General features: G+C 37.7%; 1 protein-coding gene across 1 annotated transcript in view; it reads left to right on the top strand.

Moving 5' to 3' along the window:
- LOC102655243 overlaps nucleotides 1-14,366 on the top strand; it is a 186,229-nt gene that overhangs the window by 31,919 nt on the left and 139,944 nt on the right. The gene's annotated exons all lie outside the window — the stretch shown is intronic.

The following is a 14,366-nucleotide window of genomic DNA, read 5'->3' as shown; positions in this document are numbered from 1 at the left end:
AAGAAACGTCAATAATTCTTATAAAGATTATTCCAATTTTATCGCGATCCGAGTTGATTCGAAGAGTCGCGTCGGTTGCGTAAATTTGAAGAAAAATAATAAATTCCAAAAGATTTACGAATAAAAAGAAACGTCGATGATTCTTATAAAGATTATTCCAATTCTATCGCGATCCGAGTTGATTCGAAGAGTCGCATCGATTGCGCAAATTTGAAGAAAAATCGGAATAATAAATTCCAAAAGATTTACGAATAAAAAGAAACGTCGATGATTCTTATAAAGATTATTCCAATTCTATCGCGATCCGAGTTGATTCGAGGAGTCGTGTCGGTTGCGTAAATTTGAAGAAAAATAATAAATTCCACCAAGAGATTTAAGAATAAAAAGAAACGTCGATGATCTCCACATCGAATTACGAATTAAACGTTGCCATAAATGTATTCTCAAAGTTTTTCACACGGATAAAAGAACGGGTCGGCTCTAATACCGGCGTCGCCGATGTTGGAGAAGCGCGATAGAGGCTGTTATCGAATTTTTTATCAAGATGTCCCGGTTGCTGCCGGAGGGGCCTGGGTGAATTCGGGAAAAACGTAGTTACATAGATCACTGTGACTGGATTTCCTCTCGCGAGAAGAAGAAGGAGGAGGTGGGGGAGGAGACGTACGTACGTCCTCGTATCCTTGGGCGTGGCATCGGGAATTCTGCTACACGATGTGCATAATGCATGGCTGATACGTGCCGGTGTTATGATATTTTTCATGACAAGAACCGGGGAAACGACGTTACTCGCACGTGCATTGAAACTCTTGACGGATCGCTCCCTCCCTCCTTCCTCGAGCTTCCTATCCTCACCGCTTCGGATTTCGTCCTTGGTTAAACGCTTTCCTTCCGGCAACTTCCGCCAAGGAAGCGGGCCACGTTACGCTTTCATCGTCCACCGAGACTGTGAACAGTCCGTTTAAAATCGTGTAATGATTAAGGAGAAGAAGGATCTCTTCGAATCCATCCATAGATTTCTCTGATCTTATTTAATAACGGTTCTATGAATTTCAAAAATTTGGAATTCTGAACGGAATTCTGAAATTCTGATCCAAGTCACGGCTTTGTAACTTGGCCAACAAGAGTGGAAGATCGTTCTAAACACTTGTACATTATTGGACTACGGTAACTCAATTATAGACGCATCCACGTTAAAAATACTTCTACACCTATCCATATCTACATTCATATCACCATTCCTCCATAACAGCGTTCGAAACTATCAAATTTACGATGCAAATACATATACACACATCATCCGATCCAAGTATTCAATTATACATTCGCATACATTCCGCGCCACTTTGATGGGCGGGGAAAATGAGCAGCGAAAGTTGGAACACATAAACATTGCGTTCCTGATCGTTTTGGGCCCTTATAATCGATTGGGTTAAGAAGCAGATCTCGAGGCCCCGTAATCCCCGCAAACGGAACGATTCCGATCGACTCGATACGGATGAGCCGCAGCGTGATTCGATATCGCAGCACCAAGGAATTCACGCCTGGGGCGATCTCGCCCCGGAATGGCCGCGACTAATTATCGATTATCCATCGGCTGGATCCTCGAGGCCGCCACGTGTAATCCTCCGTGAGTAGCAGTTCGATAACCCCCGTGCAGATCCTTTATCCCGCCGATTCTGCACACCACGAAAGGGGAAATTGCGAACCTAAAACTTAAGAATTGTTGTTTGTCATTCGAGAAAGAAAATTCGTGTAATTGATTATAATGATATTGAGAGAGATTGTTTCAATATCTAAAATATCTTTTCAAGTCGTATAAATTTTTTATCGTATACGCCTCGAACCGTGCATTAAATAATTCTTATTAATTTTCTAATTATTATCTTCAATAGTTGAAATTATAATACTAGTGTTCGTTCGATGTGTCATCGCGATACCGTTCTCTGTTTCGCACTGAAACAGAATTACGTTTAACACGAGTCGAGGAAAGTGTGTTTATTATATATAAATACGTTGTGTTTACGAAACGTTGTGCGGATAATAGAACGTACGTGTTTATATAAATTTTGCCGAATTTTATAGTTTTACGAAGGAGCCTCGTTTCGTTTGATCAAAAGCTTTCTCGTCTCACGAAGGCGACGAGAGGACTACTTGATAAAACAACGGTCAAGTCGTTTTAATAGGTGGCCGTTTTTCGCGTGCTAAGTGATTCTATTCTCTCAATCAATCCCTTCTCCAGAGGGATCTTGCCACGGATCAAAATACAGTCCCTTAAGCGAGTTTCGAAAAAACTCTTTCGATTCGTGTGCGAATTAATTTTAATAATGAATTCAAATATTTTGCATTCACGAAAGAAAATTCTTTTTTCGTTTCAGGTGAGTCTCTTGTTTTCCGAGTATCTTAAGCGATACGTAAGTAAAATAATAATCCAAATTTATTGGAATTAATTCTCTCGAATGGAATTATTAATCAAATTTCGACAGTTCTATTATTGAGTCGTTACTCGTTAAAAACAAATTTCCTTCCGAGGGGACTGCAAAAAGCCACGATGACTCGATTATCTCTTGCGATTAAGTTATTTTATACAATAATTCCTTTGCTCAATTTTTATCCTACTCTGCTCGACGAGGACATCGTGGACGAGGAACGAGCATATCTTAGCTCTCGGTGGCCGGCGATTAATTCGGGAAACGTTTGCACGTGAAAAGTTTTCGAGGCGTTGGCTTCCTCTGATCTCACGAGAGCGTTAGCGCGGTTGCAAAAAAGCCGCGGCAACGTGTCCAGCCTCTTCTTTTTCCTTTCGCGTTTAAGTTGCCGTTAAACAGGGTTTACACCTTCGTTAGGGCTCACAGAGGAACTCGGGATTGCAATTGACGCCTTTGCCGTCCGGTTGAAAGCAAACGGGTGTCGCGCCGCCTCGAAAGAAATCATTTTTGTCTTTAATTAGACCCGCCGCAAGTTTCCTCGCAAAGCGGCTAATTATTTTCCCGAGAGAATCGCTAGATTCTGGCAAACTATTCGAGAAATACTTTTTTTTCGAAGAATAAAATAGAGAAACGTAAATTCAGGGATTATTGTCGAGAAGAATGATGGAAAAATGATCGAAACGTAAAGATTTCTTTACCGAACAAATCGACGAGTCGTAAGATATTTCGAGATACGTATTTTCGGAATAAATGAATACATTTCGGATCGAAAGGAGGACGAACAATATTTTTCCATTTCTGTTCCGATTAATTGAAATCAAATTTCGAAGTCTTGCGAAATTTCATCGGTAATTTCTCTCTCTTTCTCCCTCCCCGCAGCGCACAATCACAACGGAGTAAAATACCAACGCATCGGTCCGACTAACAAGTAGGGAATTCTCTCGACTCCAATTACGTGAAATAATTATCCGACGGGAGGAAACTCTGGAACGATAGATAGATGCCAACTTCTGACCCATCTGCATACCGTGCGTGGCTCGTCGCTCAGCTTTCCACGCCATTTTCCTCCTGAAACGTCGTTAAAACGCCAATTCTACGATATCCAAAATTTTCTCACCCGATTCAACTCCGATCGCCGATCAATCATATATGTTCGAATAACTGTGAATCTTTATATTCGATATAACAGCTACAGATACAAAATTGTTCATAGACTCGTTGAAAATGTATAATTACACGCGCGTCATCAAATTTTGAGGAAGGTTTGAAAACGCTGCTTTATTCCTCCTGTTTAACCGTTTAAATTCTGGCCCTTTGTCTCATCCGCGACAAAAGTTTCGCCGTTCAACGTTGAATTATTAAAGGTTGCGGGCAAAGTTTATACAGGCTTTAAAAAAGATATTATGCGTTAGCGCTCGTAACAAGCCCTCCATTCTTCCCAGTATTATCTCTCCATCCCTCTTTCCATATATTCCTCCGAGATTATTTCTGATATAAACGGGCGATTTCGATCGTAATGTTTTTATGGATCGAGTTTAAGTCGCGCAAATGATTCGAATTCCTCGGCGATTTTCTTCCTTCGCCCCTCCATTGATAAAGAGAAAGGTGCGGTCGGGAGGAGTCACTGGCCACGTTTCCGATGGCGCGTTTACAATGGCCGCCATTAATTCTCGTAGGAATCGGAGAGCGTTGCACGCGGAGTCACGCGATGCGGATTCTGCCTTCGTTGCAAAGGAAACGTTCACGATACGCGGAAAATCAACGATACGCTCTATATCTCGGGAGGAGGAGAGGTACGCGATAAAGAGCCGCCACCCTGGCGGCAGAATTGCGCCCGGATTTTCCCTGCGGGAGAGAGAGAGAGGGAGAGAGATCGATCAAGGTCAGCGGTCAGGAAGAAGGGATCTCGCTCGTTTGTTAAAACGGGTGACGTGGATGATCTAAAAATCGAGCGCGAGTCGAGGTGATGAATGCACGTTTCGCCAGCGAGATTGTCGTTCTTGGGATCTTGTGAATCTTTGCCTCGAAAAAGTGTTGATGTGTGAGAATATTTGTATGTATATATATATATATGTATAATGATAAAATTATTAAACAGGATTTTGTGATAAGATAAATATGGATAAAATCGAATACGAATAATAATCGAATAATTTTTTTCTTTTCTTTTTAGAATTTGTAAATAACGATACGGGATACGTAAAATGTTGAAAATTTTAATGTACGAGTTATGTGTATATATTTGTACGTAAAGGCGCGACTCGTATATATTTACACGCGAATCGAGTGTTATTGGATCGGTGTTTCGATTCTGTTTCGTTTGTTTTGAACGGCGACACGACACAGCGAGCGGCTCAGTACAAGGAAGGCATCGGCACGATTCACATCTACGTAATATAATTTATCCTTATTTAATTAATTACGTATATTCCTTTTTATTGCATATTTTTTATTTTAATCAAATTAAATAAATTTAGAATTTATTATTTAATTTGTCAATTGAGAAAATAATATCGACAATGAAACGAATACTTTCTTAACAAATATCGTAACTTTATGTAAAAAAAGAAAAAATAAAATTTATAACGCGACTTTTATTTCCATTCTCAATTGTCGATTTATATATAGCTCTGATAAATGTGTCTAAATTTTCATTATCAAGACTTTTAAAATTTATTTCAGGGACGAAAAGAATTTTCGCTTTCACGATCGAGAGCACGAAACTCGGGTGAAAAATCGTGGCACAATTTCACGGGTTATTGCGATTTTCTTCCGTTAATCCCGGACCCGTTAATCGCAGTTTGGCCCGTTTCGATGCGCAATTTATCGGCAACAACAAAAATCCCGGATGTTGTTCCCGAAAAACGTTGAAACGCCATCGTGGCCGCGTTTCACCTCCATTCTTTCGCGATATATATATATATATATATATACACTTCGATGTCGCATCCATAATGATAGCGAACATAGATGCACGAACATGGATGATCGAATCTGGCGAGAGAGAGAGAAATACTTGTTTCGCGTTTTTAGCGGGGAAAAGAAAAGCGAGAAGAACTCGAACGTTAAAGTTTCCTTCTTCTTTTATGCGCGAGCGTGTGGTTTCATCGTGAAAGTAGTCTATTCCTTTTTTTTTATTTTCTTTTTTCTCTCTTAACAACCGTCTCTATATACATCGAGGTAAATTTATCGTTGAAACGAGTTAATAACGTTAATTCAGAGAGTAAAGAAAATTGGAATATTTCTATTCAACGTTCTCTACGCATGGTTCACGGTAGTCGAGTGGAGGATATAAAAATCGTAGAAAGGGTTAAAGTAAGTCTTTACGTAACGATACGAGATACATTTCACGCGTGTGAGTGTGTATATGCGTGAACCAGAGAGGACGTGTTGTGATACTTGTACGTATTTTATCGCAGTGGAAACGTTTGGATTTGACGCGCTCGTATCGAATATTGTGAATATCGTGATAAAAAAAAAAAAGGGGGAAGAAGAAATATTGAAAGAAAAATACGTATGTATTTTCAGTATATTTTTCCCAAATATGTTTTAAAATGAAGAAAGATATCGCAACTTATTGTCAACGTTAATGTTATTAGCGATCATATTGAACGATAATGTTATTGTATTGTTATAAAATCGTTCTCGTTCCGCCAAATATTATTTAAATTTCGCGCATTCGAAATGTCGATTTCGTATTAGATGCAAGCAATCACTGGAGAATGCAAATCAGAGATATAAATTGGACAACGGATCGGGCCGAATAAACCGATTGTCCCACGTGAATTTACAAATATTGCCGTAACCAAACGTTAAATAGGCCAATCTTATTAATTCCACTATAGTTTATTCGCGTATATAAATACTGTTACGATATTTATTTTATCATAGGAAATAATATATTTTCCATGATGATTTCATTTCGTTTAAAAGAAATTTAGTTAAGAATAAAGTATGAAACGCCAGATTGATTTTCCGTTCTTATACGAAAGGATTCGGTTTCAGATCCATTCAGTTTCATTTATTTCTCACAAACGTGAGGATCGATCGAAAAAATTTATCGTATTACCGAGCTTCCCTATTCGTTGAATATTTTCTTTATAATTAATCCTTAAACAATATCAATTATTATTCTCCCCTCATCCGAATCTTGGTCGATTTCGAAAAAGTTCTTCTTCCAAAAAAATTCGAAAAGAGTCGATTTCGAATTTTCCTTAATATCCTTCGTTTCAATGAATATTATTTCCAACCTCCGCGATTTATATTAACGAGCTTTCCTATTCGTCGAATACTCTCTTCATAATTAATCCTTAAACAGTATCAATTATTATTCATCCGAATCTTGGTCGATTTCGAAAAAGTTCTTCTTCCAAAAAAACTCGAAAAGAGTCGATTTCGAATTTTCCTTAATATCCTTCGTTTCAATGAATATTATTTCCAACCTCCGCGATTTATATTAACGAGCTTTCCTATTCGTCGAATACTCTCTTCATAATTAATCCTTAAACAGTATCAATTATTATTCATCCGAATCTTGGTCGATTTCGAAAAAGTTCTTCTTCCAAAAAAACTCGAAAAGAGTCGATTTAGAATTTTTCTTAATCTCCTTCGTTTCAACGAATATTAATATTATTTCCAACCTCCGCGAGCCTCCCTATTCGTCGAATATTTTCTTTATAATTAATCCTTAAACAGTATCAATTATTATTCATCCGAATCTTGATCAATTTCGAAAAAATTCTTCTTCTAAAAAAACTCGAAAAGAGTCGATTTCGAATTTTCCCTAATCTCCTTCGTTTCAACGAATATTAATATTATTTCCAATCTCTGCGATTTATATTACCGAGCCTCCTTATTCATCAAATATTTTCTTTATAATTAATCCTTAAACAGTATCAATTATTATTCTCCCCCCATCCGAATCTTGGTCGATTTTGAAAAAGTTCTTCTTCCAAAAGAACTCGAAAAGAGTCGATTTAGAATTTTCCTTAATCTCCTTCGTTTCAACGAATATTAATATTATTTCCAATCTTCGCGATTTATATTACCGAGCCTCCTTATTCGTCGAATACTCTCTTTATAATTAATTCTTAAACAGTATCAATTATTATTCTTCCCCCATCCGAATTTTGATTGATTTCCAAAAAGTTCCTCTTCCAAAAAAACTCGAAAAGAATCGATTTCGAATTTTCCTTAATCTCCTTCGTTTCAACGAATATTAATATTATTTCCAACCTCCCTATTTGTCGAATACTCTCTTTATAATTAATCCTTAAACAGTATCAATTATTATTCATCCGAATCTTGATCGATTTCGAAAAAGTTCCTCTTCCAAAAAAACTCGAAAAGAATCGATTTCGAATTTTCCTTAATCTTCTTTATTTCAACGAATATTAATATTATTTCCAACCTTCGCGAGCCTTCCTATTCGTTGAATATTTTCTTTATAATTAATCTTAACTTAAACAGTATCAATTATTATTCTCTCCCCATCCGAATTTTGGTCGATTTCAAAAAAGTTCCTCTTCCAAAAAAACTCGAAAAGAATCGATTTCGAATTTTTCTTAATCTCCTTCGTTTCAACGAATATTAATATTATTTCCAACCTCCGCGAGCCTCTCTATTCGTCGAATAATCTCTTTATAATTAATCCTTAAAGTATCAATTATTATTCATCCGAATCTTGATCGATTTCGAAAAAGTTCTTCTTCCAAAAAAACTCGAAAAGAATCGATTTCGAATTTTCCTTAATCTCCTTCGTTTCAACAAATATTAATATTAATATTATCTCCGTGATAAAATTTCTTCGTAACATTACCCTCGTCCCTTCAATCCTCGCTATTTCTCTCCCCTTTTCAAAAAAACCTGGAAAATCCGCTCGACCATCAAAATACAGATGCGGGACAAAAATATAAATCGCGAGAAACGAGGCACTCGCCGCCGCGTATTTACGCGCAGGGAGGGAAGGAGAGAGGGGTGCACGTACGCGCGGCCAAGGGTGTTGTACGTATGTGGCGCACTTCCGGCCAGGAACTACCTTCGCCATTTCCGGACGATGCATCATTGGCGGCCGATAAAGTTTGCGAGTCGGAGGGGGAAAGGGCGAAACTCGCCCTCCGCAACCCTGGAAACCTCACCCCTTTGTCGAGACAAAAAGTGGAGGCGCCGTTATCTCCCTCTCTCTCCCTCCCTCGAATCACCGTTTCCGGCGATTGCCTCGATTTATGGATAATTTAACCATGTGTTGTTGCATCGTGTTCGAAGTAGCTATTTTTCGATAATTGGTGGATCTGGCCGGCGAAACGTTTCACCTCTCGTTGAATATCGATGCTATTATATAACACTTGTTTCGCCAGGGATTCGCTTTTGAATCGTGGCAAAATTTGTGTTTTCGATGTATCAATCGAATTTTTCTCTCCAATTGTTATCCGATGACCGAATTATTTTCTTCTCTCTTCGAGCCTTTCATTTCCCTTTATTTTTATAGTTAGAATTAGAATCGTCAGAGCGATTCTTCAGAGAGAATCAATAAAACGATTTTAAGAAACGTGATCGAATACGCGCTACAATTATATAAAAGAGATGTATAAATACTTAAAAAATCCACGAGAAACGTATATCTTCGAAAGATTTTCTCCTATCGATCGATTCTACTCTACTTTTACGTCTTGCCCAGAGGAAGGAAAAAATCATCTCGAGCAAAGTTCCCGTGAATTAAACCATTCTCGGACAAACGTCTCCCCCCTTTCTCTCTCTCTCTGTACGTTGGACAACGTGTAGGACGAAAACCCGGGTGCTCCATCGGGACGAGAATTCGGGAGGAGATGGGAAAAAGAAGAGGGAGAGGAGAGGTCGTTACACGGTCCGATGGATTTTTCGCAAACAGGAACACGAGCGAATTCCTGTTCGGATCTCTTTAAACCTCCCCTTGGCGAGAAGGAGGCACGTTGAAAGACGAGAACGGTGCAGTCACACCTGGCTCGGTGGTCTGATCGATAATCCCAAGTGGGCATGGGTAAAATGGGGAGAGAAAGGAGAGGGAAAGAGAGAGAGAGAGAGAGATTTTCTTGACTAACGATCGTTTCTCGTGACGATACAAGGATGCGCGCGAAAGAGGTGGACTCTCGAAACTGAGAAGAAGAAGAAGAAGAAGAAGAGGGTTGGTAGACAGGGAGGATATAAAGGGTTCCTCGACCAACGAGATTGGATGAGCCTGGATAATTAGCAAAACAGCGGAACTCGGTCGTTAGTGGCTCCTTCCTTCGATGTTCCTCTGTCGTCTGCAGCCTGCCGATGATTGAGCACAATGCGTGCCTGATTTCAACCTCCCCTTTCGCCTTTTTCTCTTTTTTATTCCTTCGAAATGTTGGAAGTTCATTTATGTCTCTTATCGAGACGCCCTCGATTCGTTCATTCCCTTTGCGACTTAATTCGAGACAAATGATTGACCGCGATGCGTGATTTCAATTTCTCTGCCTTCCTTCTTTCTTCTTGCGTATTCTTGTTGCTCTAAATATTCGATTTCGTTCCTAAATTTGTTTAACCCATTTGTTCAATTTGATACGTGAAAAAAGACACGATGAAGGGAAAGAAATTGGATCTCTTTTGATCGATCGTGTGTCTTTTATAAAAATCGCTTTTTTATATATATTATCTTCTTTCATAAATTTCATATATTTACATACAAGTTAACTTTTTCGGACAGAAATAATTCTGTTATTAATTAAAAATAAGAAACGTATCGAACAATTTTCATTTGTCTTTGACAAAAGGAAAAGGAATGGAATTCGAAATTCTTTATCGAAATTGATAGCACGAGCGGTTCGATCGCTCCGAGTTACGATTTTTTGGATTTTATACGTCCAAGAATTCTTTTTCATACTCGCTCGATCATTTTTCCGTTTACAGGACGCGGTGTTAACGATACAGAAATCGTGGGGAGGGATTTTCCACGATTATACACCCGGAGTGGAGATACGGTTACAAAAGGATCCCGGAAACGTCAGGGAGCAGTGGCGTATGAATAGCCCGAGAATAATTCCGAAATGAAGCATCAAACATTAAAGAGATGGTTGAAAGCGCTGTGAATCCCTGTTCCGTCGGTAATATCCTCGAAACTTTAAATTCAAATTAAACTTGGCGAAACGCGGCCGTAAACGGATGTTCCTCCTTCTCCCCTTAACTGAAGATGGCCCGTGGATAAGCGGATGGGGTCTAATTTCGTATTCCTCGCGCAACAACGAAATTAGAATCCCTATTTTTCCTCTCTTCATTTTCCAGAAATCCATTTATATATATATACACGCGCGGATTTCGATCGATTCGTGTCGCGACGAGGAGCGTAACCTCGATTTATTCATCGTTTCCTCCCTCCAGAAACGTCGTTTATCCTCTGTCCTGTTTTTAATTCCTATTCATTCGTTTTCAAACGACCCAGTTTCTTCCGCCTTTCTTCCTTCGTTTTTTCTCCCCCTCCCCTTCATTCTTCACTCTTTATCGCACGATGGAACCAAGTTGTATTCAAATTAATAAGGGGAGATATTTCGGACGAGTTTTGGAAACATTCGTCGATCGGGAATAGAGGGATTTAATCGAAAGGGTGCAGAGAGAGAGAGAGGAAAATATTTTTCAGACAACGGGAATAGGATTTTTAGAGATTTCAATTGTATCTTCTCGTGGAGGAAGGATGATAAATTTGACAGGAATGAAGTATATTCTCTCGGTTTAAATTTGAGCGATGATACGAGAGCGTGATTGTTTCCTGATAACACGTGCGAATTTTTATCGAACGGAGGAATTTGTTTGGTATATATTGAATTTTCTCGTTTATCAGGGTCTCGTAAAATCGAGGCAAGAAAGTTTTTTAAAAGGAATTCGTAAGATTTCGTCCCCTTCAAGTTGAGGTAATTAATTTATATGGGTCGTTTTAATGTTATTGCTTAATTCGATATCGTATTTCCTCCTCTTAATTTATCATTTATGGATGGATATATTAAAGAAATAATATTGGGAATTTTTTTTTTTGGGTTTTCTTCTTTTTTTTTTTTAATACTTTCAAAATCACGGACAAAATTTCAAAATTTCTTGGATTAATTTTTTTGATCGAAGAAAAGAAATTTTCTCGTGTATTTTTTTATTCGTGTTCTAACTGGAAAAGAAAAAAATTTGTAAAATTCATCTTTAAATTTACTTCTTTAATAATCAACAAATTCTATATCTGTTCACGTTATAAAGTAAAACTTGAGATTAATAAATATCAAATACACCGATCGTTTTATTAATAGTTTGCTGTTTCATCGTTTTATCGATCACGGTTCTATTCCAGTTCGAATTGGTGGAACACGTTTAAAAAAAGAATCGAATAAAACATCCTTTTCGTAACAGTAGTCGTTTAACGAACATTTAAACTTTTAAATTCTAGACCCGTGTAAAATTTCACGATCACATTTTCTTATATCACTCCCCTTATTTAAAATATCCTCTTGTTAATGCTCGCGTTTGATTTAATAGAATCTTTGATCTTCAGAGAAGAAAAAAAAAGAGAGGAAGAAAGAGATTTCGAGAAATTTCGCTTTTCTCCCTTTAATAATGAAAAAGAGAAAGAGAAAAAAAAATCTGAATAAAAATGCCGAACAATTTTCAAATATAATACTACGAATGAAGAAGAAAAACTTGGATCGTTAGATACAGTTTTGGACAGAGTATACGAATAAACGAAACGAATGGAGTGACCAATGGAATGTAAATTAAGAGAGAAGAAGATAAAGGAAGCGAAAGATGATCCGTCGGAGAGAGATTGATGGCGAGAGAGAGGGGAGGGGAGGAAAAAAGCGGCGTTTCCGCGCTGTTAACGATCTGAAAGCAGTGATCCATATCCCTCGGAGGAGATGCTATGGATGCTATTTCGAATGCAAACTTGATTCGTAAGGGCTATTGCGATTCTGGATGCGGCACGACCCAACGCTTGATTCCAGGATCCGTGGTAGCGGATCGATGGTACGAGCAGGAATGGCGCGAACGAGATATTAATTTGCAGCATTCGAGCGTCCTCCCATTCTAGTGGCCCAGACTTAATTATTCTGCCAATCTGTCTGCATATTGGACCGAGCGAAGACGAGGATTCGACGATACGTAATTATCGAGGATTGTTCATGGTGGTGCGCCGCTGTAACGTTAATTGCTAACGTGCCCGCCATCGTGCCAAGATGTTGATTGAAAATTTCCGCTCTCGTCATTTCCCCTCCCTCCCCTTCATTTTTCTCCCCCTTTCCCCGCGACTTTTTCGGCTCAATATCATCATCATCGTCACTGTTATCCCTACGAGAGACGTAAAGATAATTCGATCAAGATCTTCCTTCTGGTGGATATTTTAGATCGATCGACAACTGATTTGATTCGTTCACAGATCATTTGATGGATTTTGGCGAACCAATGGCAGGTTCGCTGTGTGAAATAATAAACGGAAGGATGAGTAGATAGATCGAGATCTTTCGTTGTTTTTCTTTTTTTTTCTTTCTTTCTTTTTTTTTTTAATATCGAAACATTTTAATTCTCGGTTTTGCTTGCAAAAGAATTAATATGAAAATTGTCGTTTCTTTCTTTTAAAAAAGTAATAGGCGCGTTTTCTATAGCCATCGATAATAATCAAAATGTGCGCGTATTGCGTGTGCAAATATTAAAACGAAATGAAAATGAATTTAATGAATGATTTTGTAACGTTTTCGATATCGATATTGAAAAAAAAAAAAAGGAGAAAGAAAAAAATTATCCTTTTTATTCGAAATATATCACGCGAGAGCAATATTAATAACGAAATAAATTATGGGAAAAACTTTGATTGTAAAAATTATTTTCCTCGATCGTCGGGTTAAATTAATTTTAATAACTTTGCCGTGTAATTATTTCCCGTTCGTTCCGAAATTTTCCGAATATTTCTATATATAATCGATGCAATTGATAGAAACAGAAACAATAATTTTACGATAAAGGTGTGCTTATCAATTTTCCAATGAAAATAAATTAAACCACGGAAAAACGAATCGATCAAATTTTTCCATCGATATACAATTATAATTTCATGAAATAACAACAATATATTTCTCATTTGAATTCGAGATACTCGCCTAAGAATTCATCAAAACTCGTTCAACTCGATATTAACCGCAAATTTTTCAATTCTTCTCTTTCGAACAGATACGAACCACCGAAATATCAAATTAATATTCACTCGTCTTTCCTTTTCATTAAATTTTAAAAATTTCGTCTCGATTCCGCGTCGATAACCCTCCGCGCCGATCGCATCCTCTGTCACGATTTTACGCTCTGTTTAACGTTCGAAAATTTTATTATCTTTAAATCAACTTAACATTTAATTTTATAATTTCAGATTCGGGAGACACGCAGGGGATTATTTTTCTGCTCCAGATAATCGAGCGAAAATGAATGTTTAATACCGCGAGGATCTGGAAAATAAACCGGCCGCTCCTCGTTTTAATTCGATTAATTTTCTACGTACATTCACAAGTTGGCCGACACTCGGACTATAATTTCAGTGTAACGCGAATTATAGTAACTATAACGTTAATATAATGAACTATACAATGTTGTTATAATTGGGAAATGAAGTTGATACTTACCCTAATGAATATTTCAACTGGTTACAGTAGTTGAAACGGTTAGTCGCGTTGAGCAACGTTAAATTTCAATAAGAAAGAAAACTTGTGTCATTCAAGTTCAAACGTTACTTATTTTTCAAAATTATAATTCAAAATCGTTAACAATTGACGTACCAATATCCCTTAATTCGTTATTTAATAAATTCCAGAAATAGATTTTAGATATCAAAAGAGGAATTTTCATTCGATTTATTCAAAAAAAAAAGAAAGAAAGAATCCCTTTCAAAACACGAAATTCGATCAATTAATTGGAATCGAATTCGTC

Source organism: Apis mellifera, linkage group LG1, assembly GCF_003254395.2.
Source record: "Apis mellifera strain DH4 linkage group LG1, Amel_HAv3.1, whole genome shotgun sequence".
NCBI classification, from domain to species: Eukaryota; Metazoa; Arthropoda; class Insecta; order Hymenoptera; family Apidae; genus Apis; species Apis mellifera.
Note: the sequence above shows the minus strand (reverse complement) of the source record. Positions and strands in the feature narration are given on the sequence as shown.